Here is a 19,107-nt window from a genome sequence, read left to right as displayed (position 1 = left end):
AAGGGGTCCAGTTTCTGCTTTCTGCACATGGCTAGCCAGTTTTCCCAACGCCATTTATTAAACAGGGAATCCTTTCCCCATTGCTTGTTTTCGTGAGGTTTGTCAAAGATCAGTTGGTTGCAGATGTGTGGCCTTGCCTCCAAGGCCTCTTTTCTGTTCCATTGGTCTATATCTCTGTTTTGGTAACAGTACCATGCTGTTTTCATTACTGTAGCATTATAGTATAATTTGAAGTCAGGTAGTGTGATGCTTCCAGCTTTGTTCTTTTTGCTTAGAATTGACTTGGCTATGCGGACTCTCTTTTGGTTCCACATGAAGTTTAAGGTGGTTACGATGTATTATTTTCATTTGTCCTTGCGATGTCCATTCCATTCTTTCCCTTCCTTCCACTTTTCTTTCTTCCTTATGTGTTTCCTCTTATCTCCCTTCCACACTCACATTGTCCTTCCCTACCACCATCTATCCTAATATGTTTAATACATATTTTTGCATGTATGTGTGCTTGCAAAATGAATAATGTACTTCTGTGCATATGCATTTTAACTTTTGCATATTGTATCATGTTGCATATCTCATGATATACATCCTCAGCACTTAGCCAACACTGTCCCAACTATGGAGACAGATAGACTTTGGCAACCCAACCCACAAATAATACCACCATGAATATTTATTCATTGATTGTACAAATATTTATGAGAGTACCTCCTATGTTCCAGGTGTGGTTCTAGGTACTTAAAATGCATCATAAAACAAAACAGATAAGAATTCCTTTACTTTTGGAGTTGACAGTTTAGCAGAGGGAGATAGAAAATAAGCAAAAATGACTTAAAAATAAGTAAATTATATAATATGTCAAAGATGACAAATGTGATGCAGAAAAAGAAAAAGTAGATCAGAATAAGCAAGTTTGGAGCTGTGGGGAGTGGGTGGGCAGCAATTTAAATAGCATTGCCCAGGGGAGTCTTTTGAGCATAGATGTGAAGGAGGTGAGAAGAGAGTGATGGTGCAGGGGAGAGGGAGTTCCAGGGAGGGGGAACTGCCACTGCAAAGGCTTAAGGCTAGAACGTGCCTGATGGGTGCAAAGCACAGTAAGCAGCCACATGACTGGGGCACAGGGAGCGAGGGAGAGGGCCTTGCCTTATACCCTGTGTCCTCCTTAAAGGACTTTGGTTTTTATTTTAGGTGGGGTATCCTTGGAAGGTTTTGGGAAAAAAAAACATGACATGATCTGATTTATGTTTTAAAAGGATCACTCTGGCCGCTGTGTTGAGAAAAGACTGCATTCAAAGCATGAGGAAAAGCAGGGATTTGAGTTGGAAGGATTTTGTAATAAAACGAGTGAGAGATGATGCCAGATGAGATCAGGATGAGGGTGGTAAAAATGGTGAGAAGTGGGCAGATTTTAGATTTAAAACAGCTAAGATTTCTCAAAGTTCTGGCTCTACTTAGAATATAGCAAACCGCAAGAGTACATTGCTCTCCTACTAACAGTGAGAAAAATCTGGATAATTGACAAAATCGTAACTTTTCTTAATCCCATCAGAGACCTGAGGTCTCAAGACAACCAGAGAAATTGAACTCCAAAAATTGACAAGACTCTCCTAGGAGAAATGAGATACAGAGATTGTTTCATTTTTTTGGCAATACCTAGGAAGCAAAGGTGGCTTCCATGGAAGTTAGTAAGAAGAAAGCTAAAATGTTAACAAATTCCTAAAGAGTTAGTGTGGGCTCGTGTATCAGGAGCTGTAGATACAAGGGAAGCTCGCTCTGTCTCAAGCTTTTCATGGGCCTCTACCAGGGGCTTATGGAGATAAAGACAGGGAAGGAGACCAGAGACAGTACCTCTCAGTGGCACAGGTTTGTAGGAAGGGATCAAGTGCCACTGCAGAAGAGGTAAAAAGTGCGGTGGCTCACACCTGTAATCCTAGCACTTTGGGAGGACGAGGTGGGTGGATCACCTGAGGTCAGGAGTTTAAGACCAGCCTGGCCATCAGGGTGAAACCTCATCTAAAAAAAAAAAAAAAAAAGCGCTACATACTTCCCCTAAGCCTTCTGTCATACATAGCTAGTCTCTTGTCCCTGGGGGAAATGCAGCAAAGACTTCTCCAAACAGCTCCTGGGGAAGGGTATAAGGAAAACCCATCTGCCTCTGGGTAAGGAGTATAAAAGCTTTCTTCCTGGCCTCGGGAAGCAGGCAAAGATATACTGCTTCTAGGGGAAGAATAGAAACGAACAGTCTGTCCCTAGAGAAGGAGCAAGAAAACCTCTTAGCCCCAGAATCTTGTACCAAAACAAGGCAGAGTTCTGCTGCTTCTGGGGAGGGTACAGAAAAATCTCTCCTGCCTAAGAGTACACACCAATAGGAGACAGAGTTTGGGGCCATAGGCAGTAAAGGGAGAGGAAGAACAGTATGCTGAAGCCTTACGTCGAAAGCCAAGGTGCCCAGTTCCTACCTGAGACTGAGGCTGGACTCTCTCCACCCAATCAAGAACCTAGCACCAAGTGAAAAGTGATAGTATTCTACTGCAAGAAGAGGGGCAAGAACAGGGAAAGCGAATCCCTCCATGGAAGCAGCATGCGAGGACAGTTGGAATCTGAGGGTGGAGCAAAAGCAGAAAAATTTACTCTAATACCCAAGTCTTCCCACTGAGCAATAGCTAAAGACAGCAAACCACCAGAGGAATGCGAAGTCTGTGGTACACTACCAGTAATGACAGCAGTAACAAAACCCAGACCTATCTCAACTTCCCCACACTCACAGCTTGACAGAAGAAGAGGCATGGACATTTCTGGGCATGAATACCATGGACTTCAGCCCCTACTGTTCTTCAAACACAATGCCTGGCATTCAGTAGAAATTGTGAGACACAAGCAAGGGGGAAAGAAGGCCCATCGATAAGCAGCAGAGACAGCTTAGAGATGCTGAGATTATCACAAAGGGACTTTAAAATAACTAGGATTCATATGTAGAAAAGGTAGACTGCATGCATGAATGGATGGAAAATGGACCATTTCAGTCGAGGGAAATGGGATTAGCATTATTCTTTGAATAGCTATAGGTCATTTCTTGTGGGCTGGAGGAGGGGCCTTCATTCTATCAGTACAAACAGCCTCAGCTGTTTTTATCAGAGAAAAATATCAGAGAAATATCGGATATTTTATCAGAGAAAAATATCAGGGTTCCACTAGGAAGGAAGGATGCAGGAACGACTAGTAGGTATGCAACTAGCAGCAGTATTGTGCGGGTACACACAGGGCATGGAAATCATTGCTTTACAGGATACTTTTCAAAGACCTAAGGAAAACTCTGTTCTTATTTGACCACAACCATCTAGGGGTATGGGTGTATCATGGTTAAGGTAGCATAAGAAAGACTGGCCACAAGGACATCAAAGCCACATCACTGATTTCCCTGGACAGAGTCAGATTTCATCATACAATAGATGGACAGGCCTCTATAGACTGCAGGAAGAAACAGAGGGAGGAGGAAAAACTCAAAATGAAATCAAGTAGAAACACTGGATGGGAAAGGGATCAGGATAAACAGAGCTGAGGGGAGAAACAAATGAACTGAGAATATGGTAAAGGTAAGGAAAAGAAGAAGAAAGACAGACTGAGCAGAATTAAATCCAACTTCAGTGTCATTGTAAGTTGTATTGATTAAGATAACTGCAAAGAACAAAATCTGACTATAGGGGCTTAAACCAGGAGTTGCTAGTTTTATTTATTCATAATACGAAGTTTGGAACTTGGCAGTTGCTGACACAGGTTGAGAAGTTCAAGGATGTCGGACTCAGCAGTGAGCTCAGACAGCTGCTGACATAGTTCAACAGTTCGGTGATGTCAGGGCTGACATCTTCACCACTGCAAGATGATTGCAACAGCTCCAGCCATCATATCTGGGTTTTAGGCAGAAGGAAGATGCAGTGATGCCAGCTGTCTCTGTTCTCTTGATCAGGAGAGCCAACGCGGTTTCAGAACCACCTCTCTACAACAGTATACTTCTACTCACTGGCCGGCTGGTGACACAGTTACGTCTACCAGCAAAGAAGGTGGGAAAAGCGAATATGTATCTGGGTCCATTTCTTCTGCAAAATTCAAGCTGTGTTAGTAAGAAATAAGGGAGCATGTGATATTGGATAGGCAATAGCAACAGAGTCTACTCGTGTGTTTTAAGTAAGACAATGTATGCCAAAGAGTCTAACACCACATCTGCCACAAGGTGACCAATAACTGTATGTTTACTTAGAAAAAGAAAACTGAAGAAAGAAAACATTGAGATGGAAGGATAAGAGATAGACTGTATTTCAGAGGTCAGGTTCCCACACTCCAAGACTGACAAATTAAAAGTGTAGACTTGGTTTTATGAATCCTTAAAATACTCAGCAGAGACCCTGCCATCATTTTAAGAGCAGTATTAACAATTAGAGGGGGTGGCTGTCCATATATCTTTAACAGGTGGGATGGTTATTATAAACTGTGAGAGAAGAAATGGGGCCAGATGTAGAGAAATAGCAAATGTCACAGGAAATAAGCAAATGCAGAGAGCCCTGTCTGAAGAGGACTTTGGAGAGGTGGAAGACAAACCATGCGCAGAGTCTGTAAGTGAGCTGTATATACACACATGCGTGCTGTATAAATAGCTCACGGGCCGCCAGGCCATTCTTCAGAATTGTAATACAGAAGAGGTTTCCATGCACCAAATCATAAATTGTCTCAACATATCCCTTCTATCAACTTCAGAAATGATTTCAATAATACTTCGTTGCTTCTATGAAATTTTAAGTATACATTTTACCATCTGTGTCTGCATAGCCTGAGAACTGACTTAATCCTTATCAAAGATAACCAGCTAGTGTAATAAATTTATGCTACTTCAAAAATTCTCTCCATCATTATAAGTTCTTTTTTTTTATGCTTCTGAGGATAACAATTATGGATCATGATTTTCATGTCTCTGCTTAGTTTCTTGAGGGTGTGTGAGATTACAAATTGGAAGCATCACAGACACAGTGGATACCCATCCTTTTCCGGGTAGACATTCTTAATCCCCAGTACCATCTCCTTTTCTACCAAATGGAAGATGATGGAACACGTAGCTACAAGAAAGCCCTAAAATATCCCTGTAGAGATACTAGTTTGGAGAGTATATATTTAGTGGCCATCACCTTATTTCAAATAATTATTTATGTAATCAATATCCAGTTAGGGATCTTAATTGGGTTGCAAGCCAAAAAATATGTTTTAAAATGATTTATTTCACTATGAATGTATTATTAACTAACATTACAATCCAGTTAAGTTAAATGCTATAACTAATTATAAACACACAACATAGGAATATTTCACTTCTTCACCCAGGAGGGTTGCCATGTTAATTTGGATACAAGCCTGGATGCTTTAATAAAGACCCTCCAAATAGCAGAAGCTTATGCACTCTCATGTAGAACTTCAGGAAGGTAATCTAAGGTTGGCGTGGGAACTTCACAGCCACCATGAACACAGGTTCCTTCTTCTTTTGTAGTCCTGTCATCCTCAACGTGTGACTTCTCTCTCATGCCTGTGTTAGGCTGCTGTAACAGAACACCACAGAACAGAAATTCATTTTCTCAGAGTTCTGAAGACTAGAAGTCCAAGACCAAGGTGCCAGCAGGGTGGATTTCTGGTGAGGTCTCTCTTCTTGGCTTGCACATGGATACCTTCTCACTGTGTCCTCACATGACTTTTCCTCTGGGTGCCTCTTCTTTTTTTTTTTTTTTTTTTTGAGACGGAGACTCGCTCTGTCACCAGGCTGGAGTGCAGTGGTGTGACGTCAGCTCACTGCAACCTCCACCTCCTGGTTTTAAGTGATTCTCCTGCTTCAGCCTCCTGAGTGGCTGGGACTACAGATGCACGCCACCATACCCAGATAATTTTTGTATTTTTGGTAGAGACAGGGTTTCACCATATTGGCCAGGACGGTCTTGATCTCTTGATCTCTTGACCTTGTGATCTGCCTGCCTCAGCCTCTCAAAGTGCTGGGATTATAAGTGTGAGCCACCACGCCCGGCCTGGGTGCCTCTTCTTAAAGGATACTAGTCTAATTAGATTCAAGCCCCACCTTGTAACTTTATTTAACCTTAATCATCTCCTTATAAGCCATATCTTCAGCTACAGTCACATTGGGACTTAGAGCTTCAATATATGAATTTGGCAGAGACACAATTCAGTCCATAAGACAGCCCAAGAGACCTGCTTTCACTATCCCTACCATCCACATTCTAGCCAGAAAGCAAAGGAAAGACACAATTCTTCCCTTTAACATGCCCTTACAATAAGAGAATGTGTGAGAAATTTACACACATCTCTTTCACTCAAATCCCATTGGCCAGATCCTAGTCACATGGCCATATCTAATTGCAAAGCAGGCTGGGAAGTAGATTTTGTGGCTGAACTTCCACATCTCTGGCTTAAACTTCTCTTTCCATCAAAAGGTGAGAAAAGATATTAGAAGATATATTAGTCCATTCTCACACTGCTATAAAGAAGTACCTGAGACTGGCCAATTTACAAAGAAAAGAGGTTTAATTGGCTCACAGTTCTGCAGCTTGTCTAGGAATCATGCTGGCATCTGCTCAGCTCCTGGGGAGGCCTCAGGAAGCTTTCAATCATGGTGGAAGGTGAAGGAGGAGCTAGACACTTCACATGGCCAGAGAAGGAGAAAGAGAGGAGGAGATGTTACACACTTGTAAACAACCAGATCTCAGGAAAATTCTACCACAAGAACAGCACCAAAGGAAAAAAACTGCCCATAATCCAATGACTTCCCTCCAGACCCGCCCCTCCAACACTGGAGATTACAATTTGACATGCAATTTGCGTGGAGACACAGATCCAAACCATGCCAGGAAATAACCAGCAGCACCAGCCACAGCCGGGAATGTTCTGTTTTCTGGTGTCACATGTCAGCATCTCAGTTTTGACCTTTCTCTCCTCTGTGGACTTTCCTTTTGTCCTCCTTTGTTTTACCTCCAGATTATTGGTTCCACTCAGAGAATTCTTGGAGGAACATGGTGCATTCTTATAATGGAAGGAGACTTGGACGCATTATTATATCAAAAGGTCCCTCTCCTTCTCTCTCCAGGGTTGAGGAGATACAATAGGGTAAAGGGTGATGCCATTAGCCATATGATGGTAATTAGAGAAGGAAGCAGGGTCAAAGAAGAGAACTTCTGGTTGGAGACATTAGGACATTGTGTCTGCTGGTGGGAGTGATAACCTTTTGTTCTATTTTTAAAAATCTCCAGCAAGAGCAGACCTTTTGTGGGGGAGAGGATGTTTAGAGGCTATTGACTTCCTACGTTATTTCACTCTGAGCAATAACTGGCTCTTGCCTCTTGCTTCACATCTCTTGAAAGTGGAATGTCTCCTTCCCTTAGCATTTTTAATCTGTTTCCTACAAAATTGTGCAATTTCCTGATCTTTCTCCTTTGGTAGGCTAGTCAGTTTCTGCTTGGGGGACTTTCCCCAGTTGTCTTAAGGTTTTCCAAAAGCTTTATATTAGTCTTGTACTCTTCACTCCTTTATGGGAACATGTTGTTCTGGCACTCATGGAACAGCTTTTTCAAAGTGCAACTTGTCACCTTGGCCCCATTTCAATCAACAAGCATTTATTGAGTGCTTTCTTTGCTTCAGTGGTGTTCTAGATCATGTAGAATACAGACATTAAAAACTCAGAGGTGTGAAAGGACTTAAGAGATAACCACTCATTTTCCAAGTGAAGAAACTGAGGTCCAAAGAACAAACAATCTGCCCCAGGGTCATGAGGCTATTTTGAAGAATAACCTGCTGTGTTCTCCCATCTCCTGTTCTCTTTAGAGTTTATGCTTTAGGAAGATGAAAGCATATAGAATACTAGGGCAGCCTTTCTAAGCCAGGCATCAGCTTTTCCATATGTTATGTAATTGGTATTATTCCTCCTAAGAACTTAATAATACAATTACTTTGTGAGAATGAGACCAAAACAAAAACAAAAACAAAATTTATCTAGGCAGTTATATACAAAGTTTACAAGGCAACATGTATAAAAATATTTACAATGTAATTATTCATAATAGCAGAGACTAGAAACAACCTAAATGCCCAAGAAAAGGAGACAGTTAAGTTGCAGTTATTGATATAATGGAGTATTACACAGCAATAAAAATGAATAAAAAATACATAATATGGATGAATCTCACAAACAACATAAGCTGCAAATTGATGGATCTAGTATGGTTCAATTTATTCAAACTTGTAAAACACAAAATTATACTACACATGTTGATGGATGCCCACATAGGTAGTGAAAGTACTTATGTGTACATCCGTCAACATGTGTGGTACAATACATGAAAGTGAGAAGTAATGGATACGAAACACATCATGCTCAATATATTCCAGGTACTGTTTTAAACACTGTACATACATTAACTCATTTGTTCATCATAACAACCGTGTAAAGTAGATACTTTATCCTTATTTAGTATCAACAGAGAGGTGAAGTAACTTGCCCAAAGTCACATAGAAAGATCATCCTGGGGGCCGGGCGTGGTGGCTCACGCCTATAATCCCAGCGCTTTGGGAGGCCAAGGCGGGTGGATCACGAGTTCAAGAGATCGAGACCATCCTGGTCAACATGGTGAAACCCCGTCTCTACTAAAAATACAAAAATTAGCTGGGCATGGTGGTGCGTGCCTGTAATCCCAGCTACTCGGGAGGCTGAAGCAGGAGAATTGCTTAAAGCCAGGAGGAGGAGGTTGCGGTAAGTCGAGATCGCGCCATCGCACTCCAGCCTGGGTAACAAGAGCGAAACTCCGTCTCGAAAAAAAAAAAAAAGGAAAATCATCCAGGAGTTTCTTTCATTCACTCAACAGAGACTTGTTTAGTAAGTTCTCTTTTTCATGAGGCAGAATGGAATGGTGAACAATGTCAACACAGTTCACATTCAGCCTCTGAGAAATCACACAGAGTTTTTTTTGTTTGTTTTTTGTTTTGTTTTGTTTTTAAGTATTTAGCTTGTTTAATTCAGTGTTTTCTGAACTTTTTTGATGATGGCACCCTGTTTTATAGTAATGCCTATTAACTTCCGATAGAATGATGTGCTCTTCCTAAGATAATTTAAGTAGAAGCATTGTTGCATCCTAATGAAAAATATTAACTATCCAAGTCTGGGCACTGTTGTAGCAGGAAGAAGGTGGGAGGTGGGGCGGTGGGAGCTAAAAAGACAAGGTTGGTTCATCCAGGCACTGTGCAGAGGAGAGGCTGCCTTAATCTCCACATTCCAGCATTCAGTCCGTGCAGCAGTACTATCCCCATTGGGATGATGGTTGCCCCCAGGCTATCATGGTTAGAAGACATTAATCACTGGGATTGCCCAAACAAATCCAACTGTTTCCAGTTCACCCAGGAATATTCTGCTTACAACTTACTTTTTCTGCAGATTTATTGAACAGAAAGATAAGTTATAATTTTTATTGTTTATTAAATTGCATTCTAGTTTATAGTTCAGTCTAGTGAGCTGTAGTAATGTGAGTGTATTCTGCAACACCAATACTCACTGTAAGGCCTTATCTAATTGAACCAATAATCCAAATTCTGAACTTACAAATCTAAGAGTCTTATCTTGGAACATCAGGCACTGATGCTTTTAGAGACCTCTTGGAGAGCAGCTGCCTAGGGGTCTACCTTACGCTTAGCCTTCTTCAAACTGCTACACGTATCTCCGTTTATTTTCCCACCAACCCCCCTGTGAAGAAGATATCACTCTTCTCACTTTACAGATAAAACATCATGGCTTAAAGGGAATGTCTTGGGAGAGTCTGGCCTGATTGCCAAAAATTTGTGATGGAATTCAGGTTTTATCAATGCCTCTTCCTATCCTCAAAGCATTAGAATAAGTCACGTTCTCCTCATTTTGTACAGCTTTTCAGTGGTGGAAGTGTGTGGTGCAGAGGCACTTAGGTATACAGATCTGGCCCTCGACATGAAATTGATGGTGAGTGCTGGTCCTCACAGCCAATTTCTCTGTGCAACACTGAGGCCCCTTCTACCTTGCTTAGTAAGGAGAGGAGTCCTTTTGGGATGGCACAGCATAGGGCCCTGAACATCTAGAATGGAACTAGATCCTCTAGGGAGTGGGCAGGAGTAGAAGAAACTGTATGAATTATCAGCTGGGCACAATGGCTCACACCTGTAATCTCAGCACTTTGGTAGGCTGAGGCTGGTGGATCACCTGAGGTCAGGAGCTTAAGACCAGCCTGGCCAACATGGTGAAACCTCATCTCTACAAAAAATACAAAAAATTAGTTGGGCATGGTGGTGTGCACCTGTATCCCAGCTACTCAGGAGGCTGAGGCGGGAGAACTGCTTGAACCCAGGAGATGGAGGTTGCAGTGAGCCAAGATCTCACCAATGCATGTAAGAATTATAGGAGGAAGAGTAGAAGAGAATGATAGACCAGAGAAGAGGCTCAGAGCCAGATGCCCACCTGAGGTGATTGTGTTTGCCCTGAAATGTAATTCCAAGGAAAAGGCAATGTTCTGTACCATCTTACTGACTCAAGTAAATGAGCTGTCCTCCATACTTTCTTTCTGAAAATGGGTTTTGGCTTCACATCCTTCCAGATGTTGCTGACCTAAGGGTGGAGGTACATATTTATATGTTCATGCAGAGAAAAAAACGTTTGAAATAATATTCACAAAAAAATGTAACGAGTTGTCATTTTTGGCTAGAAGGTTTTGGTGATTATTACTCTCTTCTTTCTTCTTTTTTTGTGGGTTTTTTTTTTTTTAATAGTGAACTGGAATTATTTTTTAATCATAAAATATGGGATTTGTGTTTCATTTTTCATTTTCATTTGGGAAACAAAAACCCACCACATGTATCTACTAGCTTCAGATATGATTCCTGCCTCCAGAATGCTTGGAAGTCTTAACATGGCCCTGTATACAAAATAATATCCTCTGGCCACACAAAGCAAGTTAAGAAGAAATGGAAGAAAATAAGCTGTACACTCAGTTTTGAATCTGAAGGTGTGTCTGTGTCATACAAGTTACAGATCATACCCTTTCAGGTGCCAAGAACAGGCTGTCTGATAGCTCGTGTCTCCAGGCAGTATCATCTTCAACATTTCAAGCTATTTGCTCACTGCCCCGTAGGGCAAAAGGAGCTATTTATGACTGATTATGATTACCCAGGATCTAGTATGAGAAGCTCACAGAGCAAATATGGAAACGGAATGAGGTTTTTAAAAATCACAATCCAAGAAGAGATGATGACCAGCTGCTTCATAGTGAGTACCAGGAAGTAGACAAGAACCAAAATGCCCTCTGAGTAATGCAGAGTGAGGCCAATTAAATGTTGACCTGGGGTGTGGAGGCAGACTGGGAATTTCCTTCTCTGGAGGCCTCTTAGCAACAAATACGTGACTATCGAGCAGGATTTGTTTATGTGATTATCCTCATAAACACAAAGAAACAGACTCAATTGATTTCCAATTTGTGGTTACAGAGAGTTTATATTTTACCTTATTCCAAGAGGAAATAGCAACTGATGACCAACCCAATTCTTCCCCTCTACTCTTACTTCCAGTGAATGTGCTATGTTTTATATTTCCTGACTGTGTCTAAAGGCTGCAGGCTGCAGAGTCCAAGTTATCCAGTGGTACAGAGACTGAAAAGGAATCCCAAGTGGAAGGAGTGTGGGGATGATGCTCTCCTCCTCGAAATCCTTCCATAGGGTCTTCTCTGGAGAAAGATTACTTTTCCTAGACTTGCGCTGTCCGATACAGTAGCTACTAGCCATGTGTAACTATGTAAATTTAAATTAATTACAATTGGGTACAGAAGTCTTAGAGAAACGAGAACACAAACAGGGAGGCCTGAGCACAGACCGTCTGCCTCATCGCATCTTTCAGCCATGTTGGAGGTGGTAACAAAAAGTATCAATTGCCTCAAGGACACATAAGGGATTTTTCTTTTAAAATAGCCTATTCTCTTTTTGTGTATGTAGAAAAATGTTTAGACATACACAAAATGACTAGCAGTGCTTACTTCTGAGGGGGGACAAGAAAGTCACAGAACAGGAGGGGAACAAGCAGGAGAGATGGTATCCACTTGGGGATTCCTGAAATATTGTCTTTTATGAGGGTGCTTTCATTTTTAATGTGAGAAAACAAATATGAAGAGATTTAAAAATAAATAAACAGATAAACATATTACTCCAAAATTCTGGTCAATCTCCTTTTTTTCCCCCACTGATAACAAGGATGATAAAGAATATAAGTGAATGTTTCAGAGGAAATCTTGTCTACTTTCACCTCCTATATGTTTGGTCTTTCCAAAGCAGCTGGCATGGCATTATTTACCCATGCCTGTGTGACTTAGGTTGGCTTCTTGTATTGGGCTCTGCAATTCTAAAATTAGCACACAGCTAGCTGGGAACTTTTCCCTCCTTCACCTTCAACACTGGAAGAGCAGAGATTTGCTGTGGCCTGGCAATCTTTGTGGCTTTCAAGGACTAACTTTTGGTCTTATTTAGAAGTCAAATTCACTGAGGTACTGAGTTTGCTCTTTATAAATATAGTCAAGTAGAAATTGAAATGTTCTAAGATAAGTTTAGCTGGTCCTTTCTGTGGCCTATAAGAACTTAACCCTAACTTCTAGCAATGTGCCAGTAGGTTTTATCATTCCCTTCGTCAAGTTGTCCGTGTTTTTTTTCTTACTTAAATGGAATCCGTGGAGTTGTGTAGCTCAGAAAATGATATTCTGAAATATTTTTTCTCAACTATGCATCAAGTTTTATTTGCATTTGGCTTTTGATGAATTATAATGTTTCATACTATTAATGTTCTATAATTGTGTGAGCCAATTCCTGGTACACACTAGCCGGAACACCTATTTACCAATTTAAAATATTTTTGATAGTGCATGTATGTCTCTAACTATATTTGTATATATTTCCTGTGAAGGATAAAGGAGGAGGGAGCTGGAAAAGGTGAAAGGAGACGTTATTCTATTAGGTTGGTGCAAAAGCAATTGTGGCTTTTGCCAATAAAAGTAATGGCAACACCCAGTGGCTGGCAAGATGGCCAAATAGGAATAGTGTCTGTAGCTCCCAGCAAGACCAATGTGGAAGGCATGTGATTTCTGCATTTCCAACTGAGGTACCCGGCTCACGTCATTGGTACTGCTTAGACAGTGGGTTCAGCCCACAGAGGGCAAGCCGAAGCAGGGTGGGGCAACGCCTCACCCAGGAAGTTGGGGAACTCCATCCCCTAGCCAAGGGAGGCTGTGAGGGACTGTGCCATGAGGAACACTGTGGCCCAGACACTACACTTTTCCCACGGTCTTCACAACCCGCAAAACAGGAGATTCCCTCCCGTACCTATGCCACCAGGGCCCTGGGTTTCAAGCACAAAACTGGGCGGCTGTTTGGGCAGACACCGAGCTGGCTGCAGGAGTTTTTTTTCATACCCAGTGGTGCCTGGAACACCAGTGAGACAGGACCCTTCACTCCTCTGGAAAAGGGGCTAAAGCCAGGGAGCCAAGTGGTCTTGCTAAGTGGATCCCACCACCCCAGAGCCCAGCAAGCTCAGATCAATCTCAAAATACTGAGATTACAATTAATTACATGTTCTGGGAGGCAGCATAAAGTAATAATGTGTTAGGTTGCTTTCAGCTACAAGTAACAGAACACTTCCACTAAAACTGGTTTTAAACAAAAATGAAACTTAATAATCTTACAAAACAAGAAGTCGAGAGATAGGCAGGCAAGGCTGAGATTGGATCAGCAGATCAATAGCATCATGAAGAACAGAGCTTCTTTCCATCTCTCCACTCTGCAAGCTTCACAGCATAGGTGCAAAAGTACTGCCACATTCTAAGTGACACATTTAGACTCCCACAGTATTTGGAAGAGAAAAATCTTCTTTGCAGGAATCTTCTTCTATTAGGAAGAAAAGTCTTCCCCAGAAGTCCCCCAGCTGACTCCCCCTAAGGTCCCATTGGCCAATACTGGGTCACATATATGCACGTCCTAGCTGCAAGGGAGGCTGGGAAGTGACTGCATCCCCAGCCTCTTCCAGAAAGGAAGAATGGTGGAAGCAGGCAGCCAACCGATCTGCCACACAGAAGTTCATATGATCAGAGCCTCTGGGAGCAAAGTGTTTAAAATTCTGCTCCTCTACTTATTACCACCTTAAACTTCAGTAAAGTACCTAGCTACTCTACCATGCCTTAGTTTCTTCATCTGCTGTGTGAATTAAATGCATGTAGGAATACATGCAAATTCCTTTTGATCCTATCTGCCACATGGTGTTAGGCATCATTATTTGAACCTCTAAAGTCACAGAGGACCTCCAGGGGCCTGGGATCCATCCAAATGCTCTGGCTAAAATAATTGACTGACAACTTAGATTGAAGGCCTTAATGTTGAATTTGTGTGAGACTCTAACCACTACTTTTATCTTTAATACTTCAGACTTACTGCTGATTATTGTAATACTGTTTTTAAAAAAGCTTTTAGTTGGCAGCCTTTGTATTACATTTATTTCTGAAAAAGCTCTTGGAGATAGAAAAATGTCTGGATTCTATGAGAAAAGCCAGCCTACTCCACACCTCCATCTACTCCTCTCTCATATACCTACCTTTTGTATTTTTACCCTGAGTTCTTGGTCTGTTCTCACTGCATCTTCAGAGAAAACAGTAGTCCCACACAGCCTTCTACTGCTCTCAGCTCTGTTTCCCAATCTCCTGGCTTTGAACAAAGGCCTGGCTTTGAATTTTCAGGAAGAGGGCATCAACGAGCTTTTAGGATTTTCCTTTAAAATTTGATACATTGTTAGTGGGGTGGAAATTGGCACAGCTATTTTTGACACTTCGAATATTTGATGACATCTCTAATCCCTTTTCCCTTGCAACTTCACTTCTGCATATGTAGGCACAAGTAACAGAACAGGTAATGTTACGAAAGCATTCCTTGCAGTAGCAAAAATTTTGTGGACAACCTAAATGTCCACGAAAGGTAAATATGTTAAAAATTAGGACATTTCCATATTATAAAATGTTCATATTGGAATTTTTTTAAATATGAGGGAAAGCTGTACATACCAACATGAAAGGATACCCACAGTATATTGTTGGATATGAAAACAACAAGATATAGACCATTGTTTATCGTATTGTATCTATTGCTGTGTAACAAACCATCCCAAAAACTATAGTGATTTAAAACAACAATCATTTATTTGTTTATGATTTTGTGGGTTGGCAATTTGGGTTAAGCTCAACTAAGACAACTCATCTCTGCTAGACATGGTGTTGACTGGGCTTACTAATATATGTCCCTAAAGCAAGGACAGCTGGGACAATCTTTCTACCTAGCCTTTCTCTCATCCTCAAGGAGAAAAGCAGAAAAGGCAAATCTTGAGCCGTGGCTTGGGATTGCCACAATTTTATTTCTACCAATTTCTTTTTTATTTATTTTTTTCTGGTACATTTCCATTCTTTTTATTAAAAAAAATTCAACTTTTATTTTAGATTGAGGGGGTACATGAGCAAGTTTGTTACATGGGTACATTGCCTGAGGCTGAGGTTTGGGGTACAAATGATCCCATCACCCATGTAGTGAGCATAGGACCAAACAGGTTTTCAGCTCTTGCCCCCTCCTTCCCTTCTACAGCCCTCTAGTAGTCTCCATGGTCTATTGTTCCCATCTTTAGGCCCACAGGTACCCAAAGCTTAGCTCCCACTTGTAAGTGAGAACATGGAGTATTTGGTTTTCTGTTCCTGCGATAATTCCCTCAGGATAATGGCCTCCGGCCTCATCTATGTTGCTGCAAAGGACATCATTTCATTCCTTTTTGTGACCACATAGTATTCCATGTCATCTCTACCAACTTCTATGAACAAAGCACGTTGCCAGGCTTGCCTAGATTCAGGGAGTGGAGAAGTAGACCCCACCTCTTATTGGGAGCTCTCTGGTAGCTGTCATCTAAAAATTATGCTTATTTTCTGGAATGTGCACTTCTCTGTAGTCACCTCCCACACTGAACCAGGTCTAGCCTGACTTACCAATGGAATATAGTAGACATGATGATGTGTGACATCCCAGGGTAGGTCGTAACAGGGATTGCACCCTCCACCTGTTCTCTTGGATCACTCTTTACGGGAAGTCAGACACCATTCCAGGAGGACATTCAAGCAGGCTATGTAAACCTACATGAAGGAAAACCGAAGCCTCTGCTAATAGCCAGCACCAACATGCCAGCCATAGGAGTGAACCATGTTGGAAGTGGGTCCTCCAGCCTCAGTCATGTCTTCAAATGACTGCATCCTGAGCCCACATCTGGCTACAACCTCATGAAAGTCCCCCAGGCCAGAACCACTTAGTAAAGCCACTCCCTAACTCCTGATCCACAGAACACTGTGAGAGATAATAAACAATTAGTGTTATTTTAAGCCACTGAGTTTTAGAGTGATTTGTTATGCAACCTTAGATGACAAATACAAACTGCAAATAATTTGTGGCATAGACAGATACAGATGAGACTGGGGATAAGGGTGTGTATGTGTGCCTGTGTGAATGTCTATGTGTGTGTTGTTATTGGGGGCTAAAGGAGCAGGTAAAATACGCTATTCACTTGAGATCTTTTTTCTTCATACTTTTAGCTTTTTCACTGAGAATGTTTTACTTGTATAATTTTTAAATTAAAAACTAATTTCTCTTGATATTTGAAAGGATTTGTGTGCGCACAATGTATATGAGGAAGTGTGCGCAAGGAGGTACAAAGCCATCTGAGAGCCTTCGGAGGCCATCGGCATAATTGTCTGCCTGTAACAGTACGACATGCTGAAAACACCAGCTCAGGCTTGGTTTACCAAGACGAATGCTCTCGGGCAAAGTGTAACATTGGGACGAAGGCAATAATGCAACTGCAGTGAGGCTGAAGCATCCGTTTTCCTTTTAAATGAAATTTTCTCAAAAAGACAACATTCAACCTAGTCACCGAAATGCAATTAGTACATACAGCTGGATCTGGTTTAGCGCACGAAGAATCTGTTTGAAAAAACAAACACAAAATGGGGTCCAGCTGTCTGAACCAGTTTAGAGAACTCCGCATTTAAAAAGAAAATGTTTTCAAGTTGCTTTTCCGTGGTGACGAGGTTTTGAAAATCAACCAACCCAATTAATTAATCAGTGCAATTAACCAGGCTTTCTCCAAATAAGAAGTCTAAAGGTTTTTGTCCCCTGAAAATAGAGGTAAGTGCCCCTATGTTAATAGTATCTTGGAATTTTTTCCCCAAAGTCTAAGAGAACTTCAAAAATTTCTTCCTGGAGAAAAGAAGTCTGGAGTGTGCCTTTCATATTGTTCTTTCCATTCATGATATTTATTATTGCTGCGTTTCCTCATTTATTAAGTGTTGACAGTGTCCTCAGGGCTGGAAACAAAATCCTAGGCTACAGCCTTTGCCTAATAAATGACAGCTTGGTTCTCTTCGCCATGACTGTCCCAGAATGTACAACACTCTGCACTGCCCAGAGCCTTGGAGGAGGTAGTTTCACTTCAAAGGGAAACGTCTTTAACTCTTTTAAAAAGGCATGAAATAAAGAAATGTATCAGAAAGATGACATCTTCCTGACCCCTAGGAACCAGATTGCTCAAAATGGCTAAAATTTGTAACTTAATGCAGAGTTCAAATCTATATGTTCTTCCTACCCTGATTAAAAACTTAGAGGCATTGCAAAGAAAATCTGATTTTCTCGATGCAACAACTCATTTCATTTATCCTCGTGGCTTTTAGCCCAACCTCTGCCCAAAAATCTCTTCAAGACAAGATCAAGTGAGAGGAAAGCATAAAGATAGGAAAAAGATGGCACTCCCCAGAAACTGCAAGCTGGATTTTCCTGAGAACTGTTTTTAGAAGGAAACTCTAGCCTCTGCAAGCAATTTGGATTTGTAGAGGGCAGATTTGAGAGCTGGATGTTGGATTTGTGTGCCCAGCTCCAAGATTCACTGTGATTTTGGGCAAGCAACTGCATCTTTCTAGGCCTGGTTCTCTTCAATGACATGATAGAATAATTCTATGTCAGCAAAGCATTGCAAAACTAAGTGATGACGAAAGTATAGAGCAGAAATGCTAGCTACAGAGACAAGATGCATGGGCATGCCTTTGCTTGAGTTGACTCCATGGCAAAGCCCCTCAATAAGAAATTCCTAGGGAGTTTGCCTGTTTCCCTGAAAAATCTAGAATGCGGGAAGATTTTAACATTGGTTTTGCAGACTAGGCAAACACTTGATCTATACACTTTCTAATACGAGCACTAGATTTATTTTCACAAGCATTTTATACATAGGTATAGCAAAGTTGTTTATGGAAGAAACAATTTAAAATACAATCTAAATGACTGAAAATTGGAGATTGAGGATGGAGAGTTCCATTCTGGCTATGGAGAGAAATAAAGAGCCAATAGAGGATATTTTATCAGCTTTCTGAGGAGCTGGATTAAAAATGACTCAGAGGTTTAGCCCATCCTCCCTGAACTAAGGTAGGCAAGAATCCAACTAAACCAATCAAAGAGTGACAGGGAAGAAGAGGGAAGCAAGAGAGCAGAGACATGTCTCAGCTGGCCTGGCACCCCTACGAATACTCAGCCTGTTTAAAACAGGGTGACAGTGGGGCACGGTGGCTCATGCCTGTAATCCCAGCAATTCAGGAGGCCGAGGTGGGTGGATCACTAGGTCAGGAGTTCAAGACCAGGTTGACCAACATGGTGAAACCCCATCTCTACTAAAAACACAAAAATTAGCTGGGTGTGGTAGCAGGTGCCTGTAATCCTAGCTACTCGAGAGGCTGAGGCAGGAGAATCCTTTGAATCCCGGAGGCAGAGGTTGCAGTGAGCTGAGATTGTGCCATTGCACTCCAGCCTGGGCAACAAGGGCAAAACTCCATCTCATTGATAGAGAAAGAAAGAAAGAAAGAAAGGAAAGAAAGGAAAGAAAGGAAAGGAAAGGAAAGGAAGGAAGGAAGGAAGGAAGGAAGGAAGGAAGGAAGGAAGGAAGGAAGGAAGGAAGGAAGGAAGAAA

This window comes from Sapajus apella, unplaced genomic scaffold (genome assembly GCF_009761245.1).
Source record: "Sapajus apella isolate SASKATOON/1434 unplaced genomic scaffold, GSC_monkey_1.0 scaffold5, whole genome shotgun sequence".
Lineage (NCBI taxonomy): Eukaryota > Metazoa > Chordata > Mammalia > Primates > Cebidae > Sapajus > Sapajus apella.
This window is presented reverse-complemented; position numbering follows the sequence as displayed.